The sequence below is a fragment of the Pecten maximus genome, chromosome 9 (assembly GCF_902652985.1).
Source record: "Pecten maximus chromosome 9, xPecMax1.1, whole genome shotgun sequence".
NCBI classification, from domain to species: domain Eukaryota; kingdom Metazoa; phylum Mollusca; class Bivalvia; order Pectinida; family Pectinidae; genus Pecten; species Pecten maximus.
Genome location: NC_047023.1, coordinates 40,158,748 through 40,176,117, shown reverse-complemented (window position 1 = coordinate 40,176,117; position 17,370 = coordinate 40,158,748). Strand labels below are relative to the sequence as shown.

The following is a 17,370-nucleotide window of genomic DNA, read 5'->3' as shown; positions in this document are numbered from 1 at the left end:
AAAAAAAATCCGAAATCGTTAACAAACTGAATAATCCATCCGTATATTCTGAAATACTGACTACCAATATTATTGATATTGTTATTAAAATATCTGATGATGTTTTCAGTATTTTTTTAATTATTTCCACGCACTATTTTTTTTATTTTTTTTTGCCAATCAGCACGTGAATCACAATAGGCTGTTCAATTTGTTGACCTCTGACAATGGAAACGTCGGTAAAAGTCAGATTTCAAATTATAATGAAAATTAAAGTTGAAATCGAAAAGAAACTAATATAGAAAACGTAAATATAAGCATTAAACTGTCTTTTTATGGATTATATGGTCTATATAGATGCCAGAGCTTTGCAGACAATCATTTCATAATGCGCTAGCGCGCATTATGAAGATTGTCTGCAAAGCTCTGGCATCTATATAGACCATATAATCCATAAAAAGACAGTTTAATGCTTAAATAGATACAGATTGTGTAAATAAATAAAAAATAAACTAAGCCATGCACCCGTTCCGTTTTCTAGGATTCTTCAATGTGGCTATAGATGTCAAAAGTGTGGACATTAAACAACATTTACAAGAAAGAGTAGGAACGTTAAATCAATAGATTACTTTATACATGTATACTATAAAGGCGTCCCCTTAAATTCCTTTCAGTCCAGTGTTTTAATGTTGTCGGTCTTTTTAGCCGTATCTATTCATGTAGGGAAAACATTGTTGGTCTAAAAACAGCCGTAAAATCCAGTTAGAAATATAACATAAATTGTTATGTATTCTACCATAAAACAACTCCCTTCGATCATGTCTACAGTATCCTAAAATATGATTGTAGGTAATAGCGATGACATTTTCATATATACACGAGTTTCATTGGAATAGTTAACCGACTATATGACAATATAATACCCCTGACTGATGGATGATATACTCCTAGATTCGACAAGAAACACATGCAACTGTAGTCATGTCTGTAATAGTTCCTGCAATGTTTGTCTTACTTAGGCTTCGTATTACAGGATTAAAATGGCCATTTAGTAATATATTAATAATCATATAGTTTCATAAAAAAGGTAATGTTTTCATTTGATATGCTTAAAGTGTCGCGGAATATTGTCTTAGTATTCAAAGAGTCTGTTAAAGAAGTAACTAGACTTTAATCAACGTACATTGTACTTATCAGTACTTAACGTTAGTGACCTCCGGAGTGAACCCGAGCGATAGTCGAGTAAGTAAGACAGGTCAATCGCAACATCTCGGGGAAATTTCCGGCAACACTCGGAAATCTTTCCGAGTATTGCCGGAAATTTCCCCGAGATGTTGCGATTGGAAGAGAGGTGTGTACATCTCAGTGTCTATAGCGTACATAGTAATAATAAAATCAAGTGTGGAATGAAGAGAGGTTTGTACATCTCGGGGACTATAACGTACATAGTAATCATAAAATGTAGTGTGGAATGAAGAGAGGTGTGTACACGTCAGGGGCTATAACGTACATACATGTAGTAATACTTAAATCAAGTGTGTTCTTGTGCACCATTCAAACACGTCATCTATTCTTGTGCACCTAGTGCCAGTCTTTATTCGGCAGCTAAGTAGATATGCATGGTAATACGAAAAGTGATCGTTTTATCCGTATATCTCCGTTAGTGATTTCCAAATATATACAGTTTAAATATCCATTGGCTAAGGAAAAAGTTTGATTCCAGCAGCATTATCCAGTTTGTGTAATTTCTTTTTATTCAGCCGAAATGTTTTATCTCACCTACTCATATACTGTAAACACAAAGTCAAACACCTGAGGTATGACAAATATAATCTATCACCACTTCCATTCGGTGTTGAAATTCCCAGGTTGTACCGATCGTTACTGTTAAAAAGAATCTAGATTAAAGCACACATTGTGACGAGGACCATATATAGCATAAACAATACCCAAGAATTAACAACGCATGATACAAAAATGATATCAAATTCGAAAACAACCGAAGCAAACAAACAGCAACACAAAACGCCGGAAAACGCTAGGCTTCCTAGTGGCACCAGCAAATGTTACTATTTCCTGGTAATAAAATGTTTCACAATTTCTATAAAAATGCCCTTTCTATCAATCATGTTACTAAAGTTTTGTAAGACTTAACCCTCCTCTGTTTCTGATCTGATTCACACAGGGAAAGTAATACTGTAGTTTTATTTGGTATCTCACCATACGACTGTGGACCAGTTCAACATGTAAGATAACACACGTGTTCAGAGTGTTGTGTGAGATAAATACCAGTTAAGACTATTGTGTCAGATAGAATGTGAGTCCAGAAGGTTGTGACAGATAAAATACGAGTTCAAGATGTTGTGTCGGATAAGATAGGTGTTCAGCATGCTGTGTCAGTTATAATACGAGTTCAGTCTGTTGTGTTAGATAAAATACGAGTTCAGCGAGTTGTGTCAGATAAAATAATTTTTATGACTTTAGTCTGTTGTGTCATATATGTTTATTACGCGTTCATAATGCTGTGTCAGATATAGTACAAGTCAAGTCAGTTGTGGCAGGTAAAATACGAGTTCAGTCTGTTGTCAGATAAAATACGAGTTCAGTCTGTTGTCAGATAAAATACGAGTTCAGTCTGTTGTGTCAGCTAGGTCGAGTCATACAAAATGTACATTTTGTAGTTACTATAACCGCTTTAGCTGACAAGGATTTTTATTTTCATTTCCTAGGTCACGAGTAAGATGTTACACTATCTATAGACTGTGAAGTATGATACCACTCATCCTCGATCTTTGCCTACATTTGATAAATAGAATACATGTTACTATTCCATATGCTGTGTAATATCCCATCGACCTTTCAGCCTCATTATTTGTACACGTTAAATAGCGATCATACTAAATGGCTGGCTTGTTTATATTTCTTAATCTACACAAGCGGACCGCGCAGGCTGATGAACATGGTGTTAAAACAACGCTCTGTGTCAGCGGTAGCATGTATCCGGTATACGAAACATGATAAATGCATTCTGGGGCATGTAAGTGACCACTGCTACCACCAGGGGGCAGACTGGTTGAGGAAATATACACCCAGTTATATAAACAAAGAGCTTTCGGAAAAAGTGATTAAACTTCATACGTGTTTAGAGGATGAAGTGAGTAGAAGTGTTATCATCAGAGAGCAAATAGTCTAAAAGATGAAATACTCGTGTGCACTTTCTTGGTTTGATGGTTCGGAATTATTTCTTGGGAGCAATCTTTCATAAAGCAATGATTTAACAATACTGCATACAACAATATTCGTTATATCTATATCCGTGGCTATCACGAATAAAACAAATCGTTCAAACACAACGGACACTTCATGTGGTACAGTAGACAAATTGTGGGGACATTATTGGCACCATTGGTGTCTAAAGATCGTGGGACGTCATTGATAAAGACGAATCGTTAACAAAACCTCCATTGACCTTGTCGATCGGATATAACTGTATAACTCGAATCAAGGACACGACACTCTCTTCAGCATCGAACTTTCCTGGATTTCCAATTTCCCTATTTGTTAATGTTCCATTCCTAGTTAGTAACATACAAAAATGTACCTGCTTATCCTATCTAAGGTGTTTACATGTCCCAGTTGTATCGATATCTAAGGATCGCGATTTTCGTAAAGATATCGACGACTGATGGCAAAATAGCTCACTGTTTCGAGAATTGCAGGAATACCATGATCTAGTTTTATGGTCGACACTGTGGTCTCTTTTGGAAACATTCTATTTCACTGCACGATAGTAAATCAGACGTGTTTGACTGTAGATGATGTCTTATGGTTCTGTTTTCATCACCCAATAGTTTTCTCCACCCGTTTTACCCAAACATGACTTATTCCGGATTTTACCTAAATTTCTAATGCGGGTGTTGGCGATTTATCAGAAGACGCTTATTCTTTAGAAACACCTGGTCCTATTCACGTTTTCAATTATCCCCATCCATATATTTGTTTTTGTTTCTATTTTCCTCGGTTGGTCGATTGTGAGTTAAAATTTAGGTTATACAAAAACAAGTTTATGATATGTCTTTTATGATATACATGTTAGCTTATCTTAGATGTAGTTTGTTTTGCAGCTATTTTCAAATTAGTTTTCAAAAATTATATAATCGATAATACCGCCAGTCATAAAACAACATCGTTCTTTTCAAGCGTTCTCGAGAGGTTTCGAATAACTTTTAACACTTTTAGGCAGTGCATTTCAAGACAACCAAGATGGCGAATTGTAAACATTAATGGCTGAAGAAAATAAATAAATTAGATAACATTCAAGTTGTTCCTCCGTGGGTATAGGGACAATGGAGTAAAATATGGTTTACACCTAAGTGCGGAGTATATCTTCACGGTACTTAGGTGCACTGTTCGCTAACACATCTATAACCAGATGTAATGGAGCAGATCATTAAAACTTCCCGACTACAAACAAACATATCACTTCTGGCTGAAACACTATCAACACAGAAATGCATTCTACCAAATTTGGCACACGACCATCACACATTAGCAAGTGATGCGGAATATATATACATTATGTATATTATAAAGGCAAATCTAATTTGATAACGGAAATTCGTTGTAAATAAAATTCAAGTTTGTAACCTAAAACGTTTGAAAACATAAATAATAGTATTATGATGTTCCTGCCCGAGGATTTAATGGGATCACGGTGATCTTTATTATCATAACCTTTTACATATATGTAGGACAGAAACAAATACGGGGACTATTAAACAATACCGAGATAACTCTCTTTTAATGTAATTTTGTTGATTTTATTTGGTATAGTTTACAGGTTGATATATTGAGGTAAGATTGCCAAAATAGAACAATACACACGATAAATCCTTCTATTTGCTGTGCTTTTCTTTAATTTTACCTATAACGATTTAATATACATAAAATGTAAGACGATATTTGTTCAATGATAAATTATGCAGCAACATTTATTAAAAATGATTCATTTTCCTCACATAGATCGCCTAAAATATCACGTGTTTATTCAATACCATTCAACGCAGCGTTGATACAATTGCCTTTGACCTAAGCAGCTTTGGTTCGATTCCCCGATCCAAATTGGATAGGTATGGAGTCAACTGCCCGACCACGTGGGTTTTTCCCGGGTTCCCAGGTTTCCTATACAGTAAGACGCTTCATGCGCTTCAATTTGGGCCAACAAACGTGATTGATATCAGCTGATATAACCTGTTTCGCAATTATTGTAAAATAAATAAAGTTAACAATACAATGTATGGACGGGGATGGGACATGTAAATCCCTGACGTTTGATAAACAAAGTAAACAACAGCGATCCAGGGACCATAAACCTACCCTTTGGTATTCTAAATCAGCCAAAGGCTATCCATTACAAAGACGGACAATAAAACAACAAAGGATACTGACATAGTAACGACATCGTAGTTCAAACTCAAAATCGATTAAACTAGGACAAAATATTAACGAAAATATAGATTAGCATGGTGACTCCCGAAAAAGTACAAGAAGAATAAGACCAGGTCACAAGTCATCATGTCAAATGACAGTTAGGGTTTCAACAAGCACGTCTAACCTCAGATCGCGTAGGGAAAATGAGATCACAATGGCGACCATATAACTCCCCCTAGCTTTTATCTACCTACATCACTCAAAAATGGTTTATTTCTCCGTCAGTAGTCGAAAAGGTGTCAGAAATCGTCATGATGCATACAAGTCCTTGATTATTGTACCAACTGCATGGGAAAATTAGAAATTGAGAAATTGAAACCATCATGCTTACCATACATCTTAGTTATAAGTAAAGACGAGGTAAGCGACGCGTATATCTGATCGACATGGTCAAGAATGTTTTCTTATTCAAAGGTAACATACAGAGTGTGAGTGTATCGTCAATGTACTAACTTATAAAAATGAAGGACTTTGTAAGGTCTTAAATATAACCATCGTCGGGAAATAAAAGCATGTTAGCCAACAGAAAGGCACAGTTTGTTACCATGGGTCTACCAATAGTCTGTTTGAAGATCTGATCAGCTAACATGAAAAACATGTTTTCGATCAGGACTTCGATCTTTCTCACGATTTCATCTTATTTTCTATATGTATTTTCTATTAGCTCTACTCGTGTGTATTTATTAAGAAATCTGCGTATAGATTAAGTCTATCACCGTTCGCCTTTCTTAGAAAAGAAATCTCTCATCACAAGACCATTGCAGTTTGGAATGGGGAATGTTAGTGTAAAGAATAGAAAATCAAAGGTTTTGATGGAAGAAAGGTTCAATAATGAGCGAAATGTCCTTGCACTAAGACTGGTAGTAAGAAGTATGGATGAAGGCTTAGTTGAACAACTACTCAAACCAGCAATAAAGTGTTTACGGACAAAAATCAAATGATTAGAGGCCTTATCTGCAGGCACAATCACAAACCTGTCATACAAATCTTTTAGTGTTGTTTTGACATCGGGTCAGGAAATACAGACTTTTTGTTTTCATTTCTTACTTTTAGCTGCTTTTACTTTTACGATTGATGGTCCCAGTGTATGTAATCCACTCCGACAGGGAATATCATTCAGCTTGTTCTCGTATTCCCATTTTCTGGTACATGCACTCTTCAATGAATTCCTCTCTAAATTGTATTCCATTTAAGGGAAGAAGTCATTCGAACCCTTCCCTGGAAAGCTCGCGTAGGTTATCGTTTGGCATGATCGTCAGTTAAAACCTGCTAAACTGGACAATATCTGTATTAAGAAGTAGAACAGTAACATGCTGCTGAAACTTTTCTTTTAACTTTACGCTCATTGAATATGTCATGACCTGTTTTCGCCTCATTTGAAAGAAATTACATTATCACGCATACATGTACCTTTGATATTTTATCATAATTAAGGCGTCATTAGCTGACTTTCATCTTGCTGAAGTGCATTTGTAGTTTAAAATAAACAAATTCCACCACAGCAATTTGTTTTTGTTTTATATTTCTCTTAAACTAAACCGCCAAAAACATCTCCTGACATATATATAATGGGGGTTCAGAGGTTATAAGTATACATCGCGAGTCTAACCCTCGGCTTTTGGAATTGTTGCGTTGTAACATAATATAGGAAAATCATGTTAATCATAAAATGATGATAAATACAAACGTCAGTGTACCGCAGAAGAAGACCGCTCGTATATACGCAGAGTGCAACAATAAAAATGCACATCTGGTCAGTGTTGACGCTTTTAACTAACTACAGGGACTCGTATGTTTGCAAACGTTTACGAGACGGCAATACAAATCTCCAGGCATGATCTAACAGGATATGCCGCAGTCAGAGTCGACTCCATCCATTTTCATAACACAGATGCGCATTGTATATATCATACGACCGTCGATAAGTATGATATATTATTATTAAAGTCAAGCGTCATGCAGATTTAGATGAACCAGAAACTCCGGTCAATATTTCTGCAGATCCGCCTTGTCGACAATTTGGAATGCATATATATATATATATATATATATTGCTTACTGCTTATCAATCTGTTCACCAGCAATCCGTAAATAATTTACCGCCTGTATCTCACTGTCGTTTCGCGGATGGCATGCTGCGTAAAATGACTGTCAAGGGAAAGTCTGCTAAACGGACTAGTGCCTAAAACGAAAAAACAGGAGAGGATAACATTGCTTAAGCAATGCCCAATGATATATGATTTTTGTTGTTTTTGCGATGTATTAGTATAACCCAACTTTATAACCGTTTTACCAACAATATGAGATCAAGTATGGAATAGGTAGTGTAATGCTGGCTGATCTTTTGTATGTATTAGTTATTTTATAGGTTTAAGGAAACCGATGAGTATAATGTATACCAATACATGATTGCCTTTAAAATTTCAACACTTCATATTCTTCCTCCATGCTGATATTTCCCTGCTGTACGTTTTCAAAGTGTCAGTTTAATATAATGTTATTATATACATTTTGTCAATGAATTATACATGAATGCAAGTTTTTATCAGCATGAAATCAGACAACGTCTATGTGACACCTTTATACAAAATAGTTTGCAGATTTTGAAACTTTCTTCAAAAGGTCAGTTTTATTCCAAATTTAAAAAGCAGATTACAGTTGAGAGTTATTAAACAAAGTTATCAGATCAGAATAGAATCATTAAATTTCCCATTGAAACTGGACGAAGGCATGGTATTGTAAGAGAAGAAAGGCTGTGTAATTTATGTTTTAGTGGTATCGGGGACGGATTTCACTATTTGTTGCAATGTCAAAATAAAGAAATTACTGACATAAGAAAACATATGTGACTCACTACTTTCTGAAATAATGCAACTATTTTAAATTGGAACGTCTGCTGAATATTAGCAATGTCCAAATTATGAACAGTCTAGCGTTATTTCGAAGGAAATTGATGTTGTTAATTTGAAAATAGTACATGTACATATATGTACACGTGTAGTTACTTGTATTATGCACTGTATGTATCCATCTTTCATGCTTATTTCTTTTGTTTGTCACAGATGGTTTTACGTAACACATTCTTGTGTGTCTGAGTGAGTCAATACAAATCTTGAAATCTTATATTTTAGGCTGTCTTTTTCCGCTTGAGTCATTTTGACCGAAAATTAAGATATATATGTTACACTGTATACATGTGAAATAGAAGGATAACCCGCATTAAACCCAAATCACATGGTGTATACAGGCATACATTTATCGCTTATCATACACCCGATATCGAAACTTAAGTAAAAATAAAAATCGGAATACAAATAGGTCCCAAATGTGTTGATCATTGTACACAAGTACAGTTGTAACATGAACCATAGGACGAAAACGTAGTGATCAACGCCCACAACGTGGGGCTTAATGCGACCTAATCGAGTTATTACATAAACCTTAGAGGTATGGATCCAAATAATGGTTTGTCTTTTGTACAACTCTTCAAGGAGAATCAATGACGAGGGTAAACAACTCAGAATAATGGACGAACAGACGGTTAAAGTCATAAAAACATTAAGTTATTACTTCAACATTGACCGTATGTTTTATTTCGTATATCATAATAAACAACCAACATATCTGCATGAACAATTACGATACCTCAATGATAAAATTAGTATGGCAAAGCGGAGAGTTAAAAAGTAAAATAAGATAAACTTTATGTTGCTAATCAAAAGGCTAAATTATCTGTTCCACGTGTATGACGTTGGCTTGTAGGTATATATGTATTTTCCTATTCAACTGATATCGACACTTTAACACTAGCCCTCCACCACTGGGTTGCGAGTTCGAAACCTACGTGGGGCAGTTGCCAGGTACTGACCCGGGTGCTCCGGCTTTCCTCCACCTCCAAAACCTGGCACGTCCTTAAATGACCATGGCTGTTAATAGGACGTTAAACAAAAACAAACCAAACCAAACTGGTATCACTAGCTCGCGAAAGCAAAACATTACAGCATGTATCTACTGCACTATATAGGACACTCTCCATTATGTCTGGAGGGTGCCTCCATAAACAATCAAATACAAGGAAACTGATATTAAAGATTGAGATCAGTTTGTGATAACGACACGAACTACTCATTTGACGTCACCTGTCTCGATCTGGGATAAATGAGAAGCCAACTGCTAGAATGCTAATGCTGCAGAAATGAAATGTCATCGCAAATTTAAGTTTAAAGATATGCTTTGGCGTTTCGCGGCGAGCTGTTAATCTTATCAGTATTTCATCACCGAAAAGTCTTAATCGGACTGAAGTTAGCAGCGGATTCGTTATTCGTTATTGGGGATTCGAATAACGAATCCGCTGCAGCAATGGATTGGGGATTCAGTTACATATAAGTATTTTCTTATAAATTGTGATTGGGGATTCGAATATCGAGTCCGCTGCCAGCAGGGGATTGGGGATTCGAATACAGTAACGAGTCCGCTGCCAGCAGCGGATTGGGGATTCAGTTTTTTTATGTTCAAATGATATTTCTTTTAATTGACATTTTGACGTTTGGATTTAAATAACGAATAACGAATCAGCTGCCAATAACGAATCCTCTGCAGCAGCAGATTGGGCATTCAGCGTCTTATTTCCAATTGGTAATTTTTACCCCCGCCATGATATGGTGGGGGATTTGGGTATAGAGAAGGATATCTAAAAGTGTGGCTAATATTTTGGTATTTTTGGAAAATATTAGCAGCACGAGTGAAATATACTTGGTATTACTGTAGATACTGTTAGATATTCTGTTTATTACATTTCATAGCAAAATATACCGAGGCAGCTCAATCTCTCCCAGAATTAATTGCGGTCCCTTGTCAACAGCTCACAACTGTACGCAAAATCGTGACGTTATGTATTCTATCTTACATTATAACGTCATATAACTTCAAATCTATATTTTCCGCATTGTCGTTTGTAAGCAGTGTTCTGATTGGTCAAATCAATGTCCAAATGTACGCAAAATTGTGACGTTATGTATTCTATCTTACATTATAACGTCATATAACTTCAAATCTTTATTTTCCGCATTGTCGTTTGTAAGCAGTGTTCTGATTGGTCAAATCACAAAAAGTGATATTTATATAGGCCCAAAATAAGAAAGATGAGGATATTCATTATTTGGGATGTGTTCATTGATAGAGGGTGATAGAATGTGTCTTTTGTAACATTAGACCATGTTCCTTCCCTACGACCTACTAGTTATACATCTGCATGACAATATAATAACCAAAGAAGACAAAGGAGACAATCTAGTCCCCAACAGTAGTGTACAACATCTCACACATAAAGAGCGCCTTCAACTATATACATGTAGTTATATATCTGTTATGTCTTTCTATAGCACATTAGTGACGCTAAGATTGAAGGTAAGAAACTAACGTTAAGTCAATCTTGCTAGTAGTAGCCAAATTGAACAGACTCCAAGTACATATTAAACATTATAGAGTATGATCATTAATAATGGAAGATGTATTTCAGAAATCCGTCAGAGGTCGCATAGATATCTTAAAAAGGCGGTTGTAAAATGTAATATTTCTATTTCTGTTGTCCAAAAATATCCCGTTAAAACAAATAAAAGCATATTAGGAAGACGTTTAGGCTGCATGCAGCAATTCTTGAAATTCAATAACATAGAGGAGGTATATTACTGTATATAAATATAGCATGTTGCAAATTTGTCCAGGTCTGGATTCCATTACCATTGATCTGAAGCAGTGTGCTTTCCGAAGATATCACTTATCAAATATGATGGAGTTCAGCGACAAACAAATCCAGAAAATGAAAATATCTAGTCTTTTGGAAAACATAACTTGCATAACTCGTAGTAGTTAGAACATGAAAATCGCGCAAAATGGGGTTTTTAGTTTGGTTTACATCTATTTAATTATATGTCAATTCATTTGTTTCTGAAACATTTCTAGTATAAATAGCAATAAAGCGGTTCGACATGTATAAACATAAAAATCTTCTGGACTTAACATAGACGCCAAGGCAAGGCCATCGAGTAGGTCTGTTAAATAAAAGTGAAAACCAAGGTCCACATTTCCCCCACAGGGTCTATCTTGCTTCTAGTATTGATTTGTAACGACATATGGGAAGCAGGTTTTAGATCAAGTGATTCTCCTAAACGCTTTGTTAAATGGAGTGTCCAAAGCGTTTGTGGCCCGATAAAGCAAAAAGCAATAGCGCGCAGCCTTCAAATCAGAGAGATACATCTTATCTATCATAAAAGAGGGCTATACATAATGAAGATTGGTTTAAATGGAACTTTTAAAAATCAGAGGCTGTTTTATATCGTCCTTGCTTTAAGGTGTCCTTTAAGCTGAAATGGGAAATGTCACAATAACTTATATCATCTTTACTGTGCGGTTCGCAATTATTACAAATATGGAAAGTAACGACATGCGTTATACTCTTTGGCTATTTTTTCTATTTTCTGATTAGGCGGAACACATACACACATACAAATGCAAATGTGAACCCGTCCATCCATATAACTATATGATATCAATAGGAATTACATACGTAAGGACGTAAAAGAATAACAAACTACGTAATTAATGACCCTGAAACCTGTATAAATCGGATACATATAACACTGTACATACATGTATATACAGGTTCATCTATCACCCTATCTAGTTAGTGTTTCAGTTCAACAAACAGGTTAGCGAGTTGCTGACTTTGATGATACTTGTGATAGAGTTTGAGTGTGTGTTCTAGTTTCAACAACACTTTGAACGTTGCTTCTATTCATTTAACGGTGGTAAGCATTCACCACGCTATACTACTAGCCAGATACAGGCCCCACCCACTTCTCTATAAAACAGGTAATTATTAATTAACAGCATGACCTAATTATAGCAATTATCTATATACGAATACACTAGAAAGGCTCTTCTGCCTTGAAACTAAACGACCTGACTTCTTTTAACACGCCACAACATCCACCAGTGTCCATGATTCATCTGAACTTTTGCGGTTATAGATGATATTCAGAATGGTTTTAAAATACAAGTTTGTTCCTTTTTTTATGTTTAATGAGTGTATGATGTCTCATGTGTTTTTGAGTGTACTAAACTATACTTTTTGGTGTATGGTAAATATCTTATTTGTTATGGGTTACATTTGTAGATCTGGTTGTATTAATGCATGCACAAATGTACAAATTCGGTGTCATAAATGCGTTCTCATTTCGAAATTATCGATGAGACGCTTATCCTTCTAGAATGCCTGCTGTTATAATATCTTCTAACAGATTTTTCCTAGGTAAAAGTGTTTATTTGGTTTTGCATGTTTTGAGTAAGATATTTTTATCCACACATCCTGGTTTCTTTGTTGCTTCAGTAGGCCCTTTTCCCAAAGATTGCCTTTCAGTTCAGTGATGATGACCTGTCATTTTTATGTTCCGACAGCTACTCCTTATGTCTACCTCTTTCTATCAGCAAGGTCAGAAGATACGAACTCTACTCCCCCCAGGTAACTGAACATTTACGTACAAATGTATCATTAGGAAAGCTAATGTGGCCATATATCTTTAGAAGTATTTTGGTTTGAACTTTTCGACTGGAAACACATCTCAGCACGAAAGCATTGTACGAATAAATGAAACGGTTTACTCAGAAACCTTTTGGAACTTAGAAATGTACAATCATTGACCCTAACGAAAAAAGACTAAACTACGTGGCTAGATTACTGCCTATGTATCGTCTCTTGATTAACGGATAGTTACCACGGCAACATTGGTGAATTAAGGTAAAAATCCGAAAAGGTCACAACCTTGAACGTCTGGTCTCATGGCTTAAAGAAAATTATAATGTACTAAACAGCTCTGCTATCCACAGGTTACTGCACCCTTGCTTGCTTTATAATAGGAACCAGTCTCTATTTTTCTTATGACTTTAAGTGCGGCATTTTTTTCTTTAATAAGTTATTATTACGCAAATAAATGAAAAATGTCATTTTAAATTATTTATGAATAGTTCACTTTCGACAACAATAACATTGTAAGAAAAAAACCTTCGGGTATATGTTGAAATATGTTCGCATGCATTTACCAAAATGTATATAAATTATTCTATTGACAGGATATAATCTTTTTAGTGCTTTAAAGAATAAAATTACAACATTAATAATATATCATGATAATCGTCAATACCTGGCTACGTTTGGAGCAGTTTATTAAGGATTGTGTAAATTTTATGTGTCCAGCTATTACATCGTATAAACTGTATATCAATATACAAAGAAAAAGAAGACACGGAAATGGTTAGAATGAACTGTCATATTCATCATTGTTGTATCTCGTAGAGCAAATTGATTTTCAGGGAAGATGTATACGCAGAGAAGTCGCTAATTGATATCTACCAGATCATGCAATGTTTCCCTTTTTAGCCATATGCTAATTAGTCTTGTTGTGTTAACTATATTTAAATGACTATAATTAACTTAAATGCTTCCACTGTTAACACGTCACCAGGACACTTAGATTTTCCTAATTTAGCAAGGAACAATACCTCAAGGACATTAGAAACCAGATTTAATATTGCAGTCTAATAGTCTCAGTGCAAGGTTTGGCCGTCTTGAAATCAATTATGAATGAATGCACTTTACCAAATGTAGATATGCCTATACCAGCCAGTCATTATTTTGTGCAGATATGCTCATATGCCAGTTTGAAAAATAATAATAAATCTATCAAATGTGCACAAAGAAAAAAGATAATTATACATTAACATATTTTCGAATAATAATTTACAGAACGTATTTTTTCCAAAAGTTATTACAACTTTGGTAGGAATCAAAGACGTGCATTTAAAGTCTCTTTTATATATCAAGAAAGACGTTTTGTCAATGTCTGAAAGCATCGTCTTTGACTACCATGGGATTTTTCGCGAGGACACCTTCATGACGATGACGTCATTGTATTGTCAAAGTTGTGATATCACAATTTAAACCCCATGCAGTAATTCATTATGACATGATATTACATAGGTAGATGTACAATTTTTTCACAAGAAAGGGTTGATTTAAATACAGTTCCTTGTTTATCTTTGATATTCCTATCTTTCCTTGAGACATACTACCAAATACTACAAAACATGTAATATAGGTCAAATCAAAATGAAACCTCGTTCTCAATGAGAGTTTATTAACAGATATAACACATTATCCACAAAATAGGGATTCGTATATGATTATATGTAAGATACTACTATACATCAAACATGTATACACCAGAGTTTAAGTTCCGTCAAGGGAAAATATCATGAAGCGTTTTGACGTCAATATAATCCATGACCTTGGGGTCAATAGCTATATTAAGGCAATTGTTTGTATATAAAACAATGATAACATTCCAAACCTGTTATCTACACGTGTATAGCATAGTTCTCTTGTTTATCAGGTCCCCAGCACCGAAGAACATATGGACAAACCCGGGATAACTCGAACCCAGACTCGCGTGTTACACTACTTATCTACACGCCATATCTCTACACATACTACATACTACCTATAAGTGTCAAGTCATACCAAGAGTACAGAAATAATAAAAAAAAAGTGTGATAACAAAAAAGGACGGGAAAACATTTTCTACGAATGATTTTAAGATTTGATATTTACAAGCAAAAGAGGGCTCTATATATTGAAATAATATCGTTTGGTATAAACGCGTGAAGTAATCGTTATTTACAACATATAAAGCAGCTTGAATATTAAGAACGATTTTCTTGATTCCTTGACTCCAAAGCCGAGTAGATGGTTCAATTGATTGACGGTGACAGGAAAGCAATTTCCGTCAGTTAGACTTCTACATGTACAATGTTACCACTTGAATTTAAATTTGAATTGTTTAAAATCAATATAAAAATATTGGTTTTTAATGCGATTTCACATTTGCACAGCGGGAGATAATGCACGTGAAATTAGCTGAGAAATATTTAGCATCACTATCACGTGAATCTGTTAAATTAATTAAAACATTTCATGCAATTAAATGGAAAAGCATGTTTTAAGTTATTGATTTTACGATTTTCTTTAAAAGGTATCCGATACAGTACCTCACGTTCCTCTGTAATGTTTACAGATATTATAAATGAAAATAAGATTGTTTACATCTGCGCTGCTTTTGTTTACATAGCCAGCAGTAGATTACCGACATTGAAAGTAAAACATCAGATGTTTATCATTAAAATGTCTATTGAAGTTGTATGTAAGCACCTTGATAACACATTTAATTACATGATCACGTGATACATTTAAAAAAAAGTTTGTTCGTTTTCTATGTTACGTTACAGCAGCATAAATGTTTATGTGATTATATAAAATGAAATGATTTTAGACAAATATATGTTGAGTGATCATTTTGATAACATGTACTGTCTGCAGTATGATTTGATGATGGAAATTGTTATTTATTTTAGAAATGTTTTAAAATGTTCAACACTTACCTTCAGCAATCGTGGTTCATATCCAGAACAAAAGCCAACTATAAGCAGCTGTATCAAAATAACAAATAACACAAACTGAGCATAATACAGTCAAACTCAGTCGTAACAATATAACTAACAGCAACGCATATCTCGACTTTTCAAGGCAGCTTCAGTGCGATAATTCACAACTTCGGACTATAGAATAGTTATCCGAGTCATGACTTAGAATCGACCTTCCGGCACATAACGGTATTGGCGTTTTGTATACAACAACTACTGTTGTTGAGATCAAATCTACTGCAAGCAGTGATATTGATAACTGACCGAAAACCGTGTAAAGCGGCTACTATTCCGCCTCACAATGTCTAGTTAGCAGCCACTGTAGCATAGCTAGTGTGCAATTAGTTCTCTTAAAGATCAGCATACACAGTTGTTGAAGTTATCTCGTTAGGGACAAAACTCCAGTACATATAGTTGTTGTAGCATGTGATCTGGTGATGGGTGACGCCGGGAAGTAAACATAATACCACCATCCTTTCGACAATCTGAAAAATGTAAAGTGGTGATGTTAAATGATTTCAATACGAGTTTTGGAATACGATAAAGGTCGGTACATGTACGGGTTAGTGTGGCATGAATCATGCAGGGATTGTATCAATGTCCCTAAACTCAATGTGATCTCTTAACGTTCTAAAGGGAATCATTATACAACTCAAGGACAGTACTTTAACTAAGATTTTCTTAAACCAAATAATGCTTTCCTTTTGACAACTTAGAATTAAGTAATTTTCTTAAGATAAAGAACGTTGATGAAGCCAGATCCAATATGGAAGGTCGAAATACTCAGTGTACCTACGTTAGCCCTGTAGGTATATATGTTATATTAAGTGATTTGTTGAAAGGGGTATATAGTCTTACGTAGCCCTGGTAAATACTTGCCGAAATAAACCGCTCGCCTACACTAAAGATATTCTCCTTAGCCCTATCGGTTGAGTATACGACAAGTAAGCCAGAGGTCCAGAGTTCGACCCCTACCGGAGGCAGTGATGCACTCTGTAACACTGATGTTTATAAACATATAGTATATAGTGAACTAGGTCAATTGCAATGCATGATATACTTAAAAACCGCGGGTGATGTGCCGGTCGGGCCATCTGCAAACTTTAATCCATGAAACACGTTTTTTGGCATATGCGGGCATTCTGAAGGAGCTGGAAATAAACATGAAATCGTGGTTTCCTATTTAATTTAAGAAATTTTATTTCGGAATAGTTTTCACATTGACATATTCAAAGCATACCTTGGGTGCATTGAGCTGCTCAAAAGATTTGAAAATGAATTAGGTGATAGTGTGGAACGTGCCCTAAACTTCTCCTGTCTACCAAGACCTCTTCTATAGGACCGCGTGTCCTGGTTTTTATGTTGTCT

The 17,370-nt window shown here is 35.2% G+C and overlaps 1 protein-coding gene across 1 annotated transcript in view; it reads right to left on the bottom strand.

The window, feature by feature from the left end:
* The window catches only part of LOC117334556 (neuronal acetylcholine receptor subunit alpha-9-like), an 83,295-nt gene extending 67,048 nt beyond the window's left edge, over positions 1–16,247 (bottom strand). The window contains exon 1 of the mRNA XM_033894239.1: positions 15,961–16,247. The gene's annotated coding sequence lies outside the window, so the exon portion shown is untranslated. The remainder of the gene's footprint in view (positions 1–15,960) is intronic.
* Between the last annotated feature and the right edge of the window lie 1,123 nt (positions 16,248–17,370).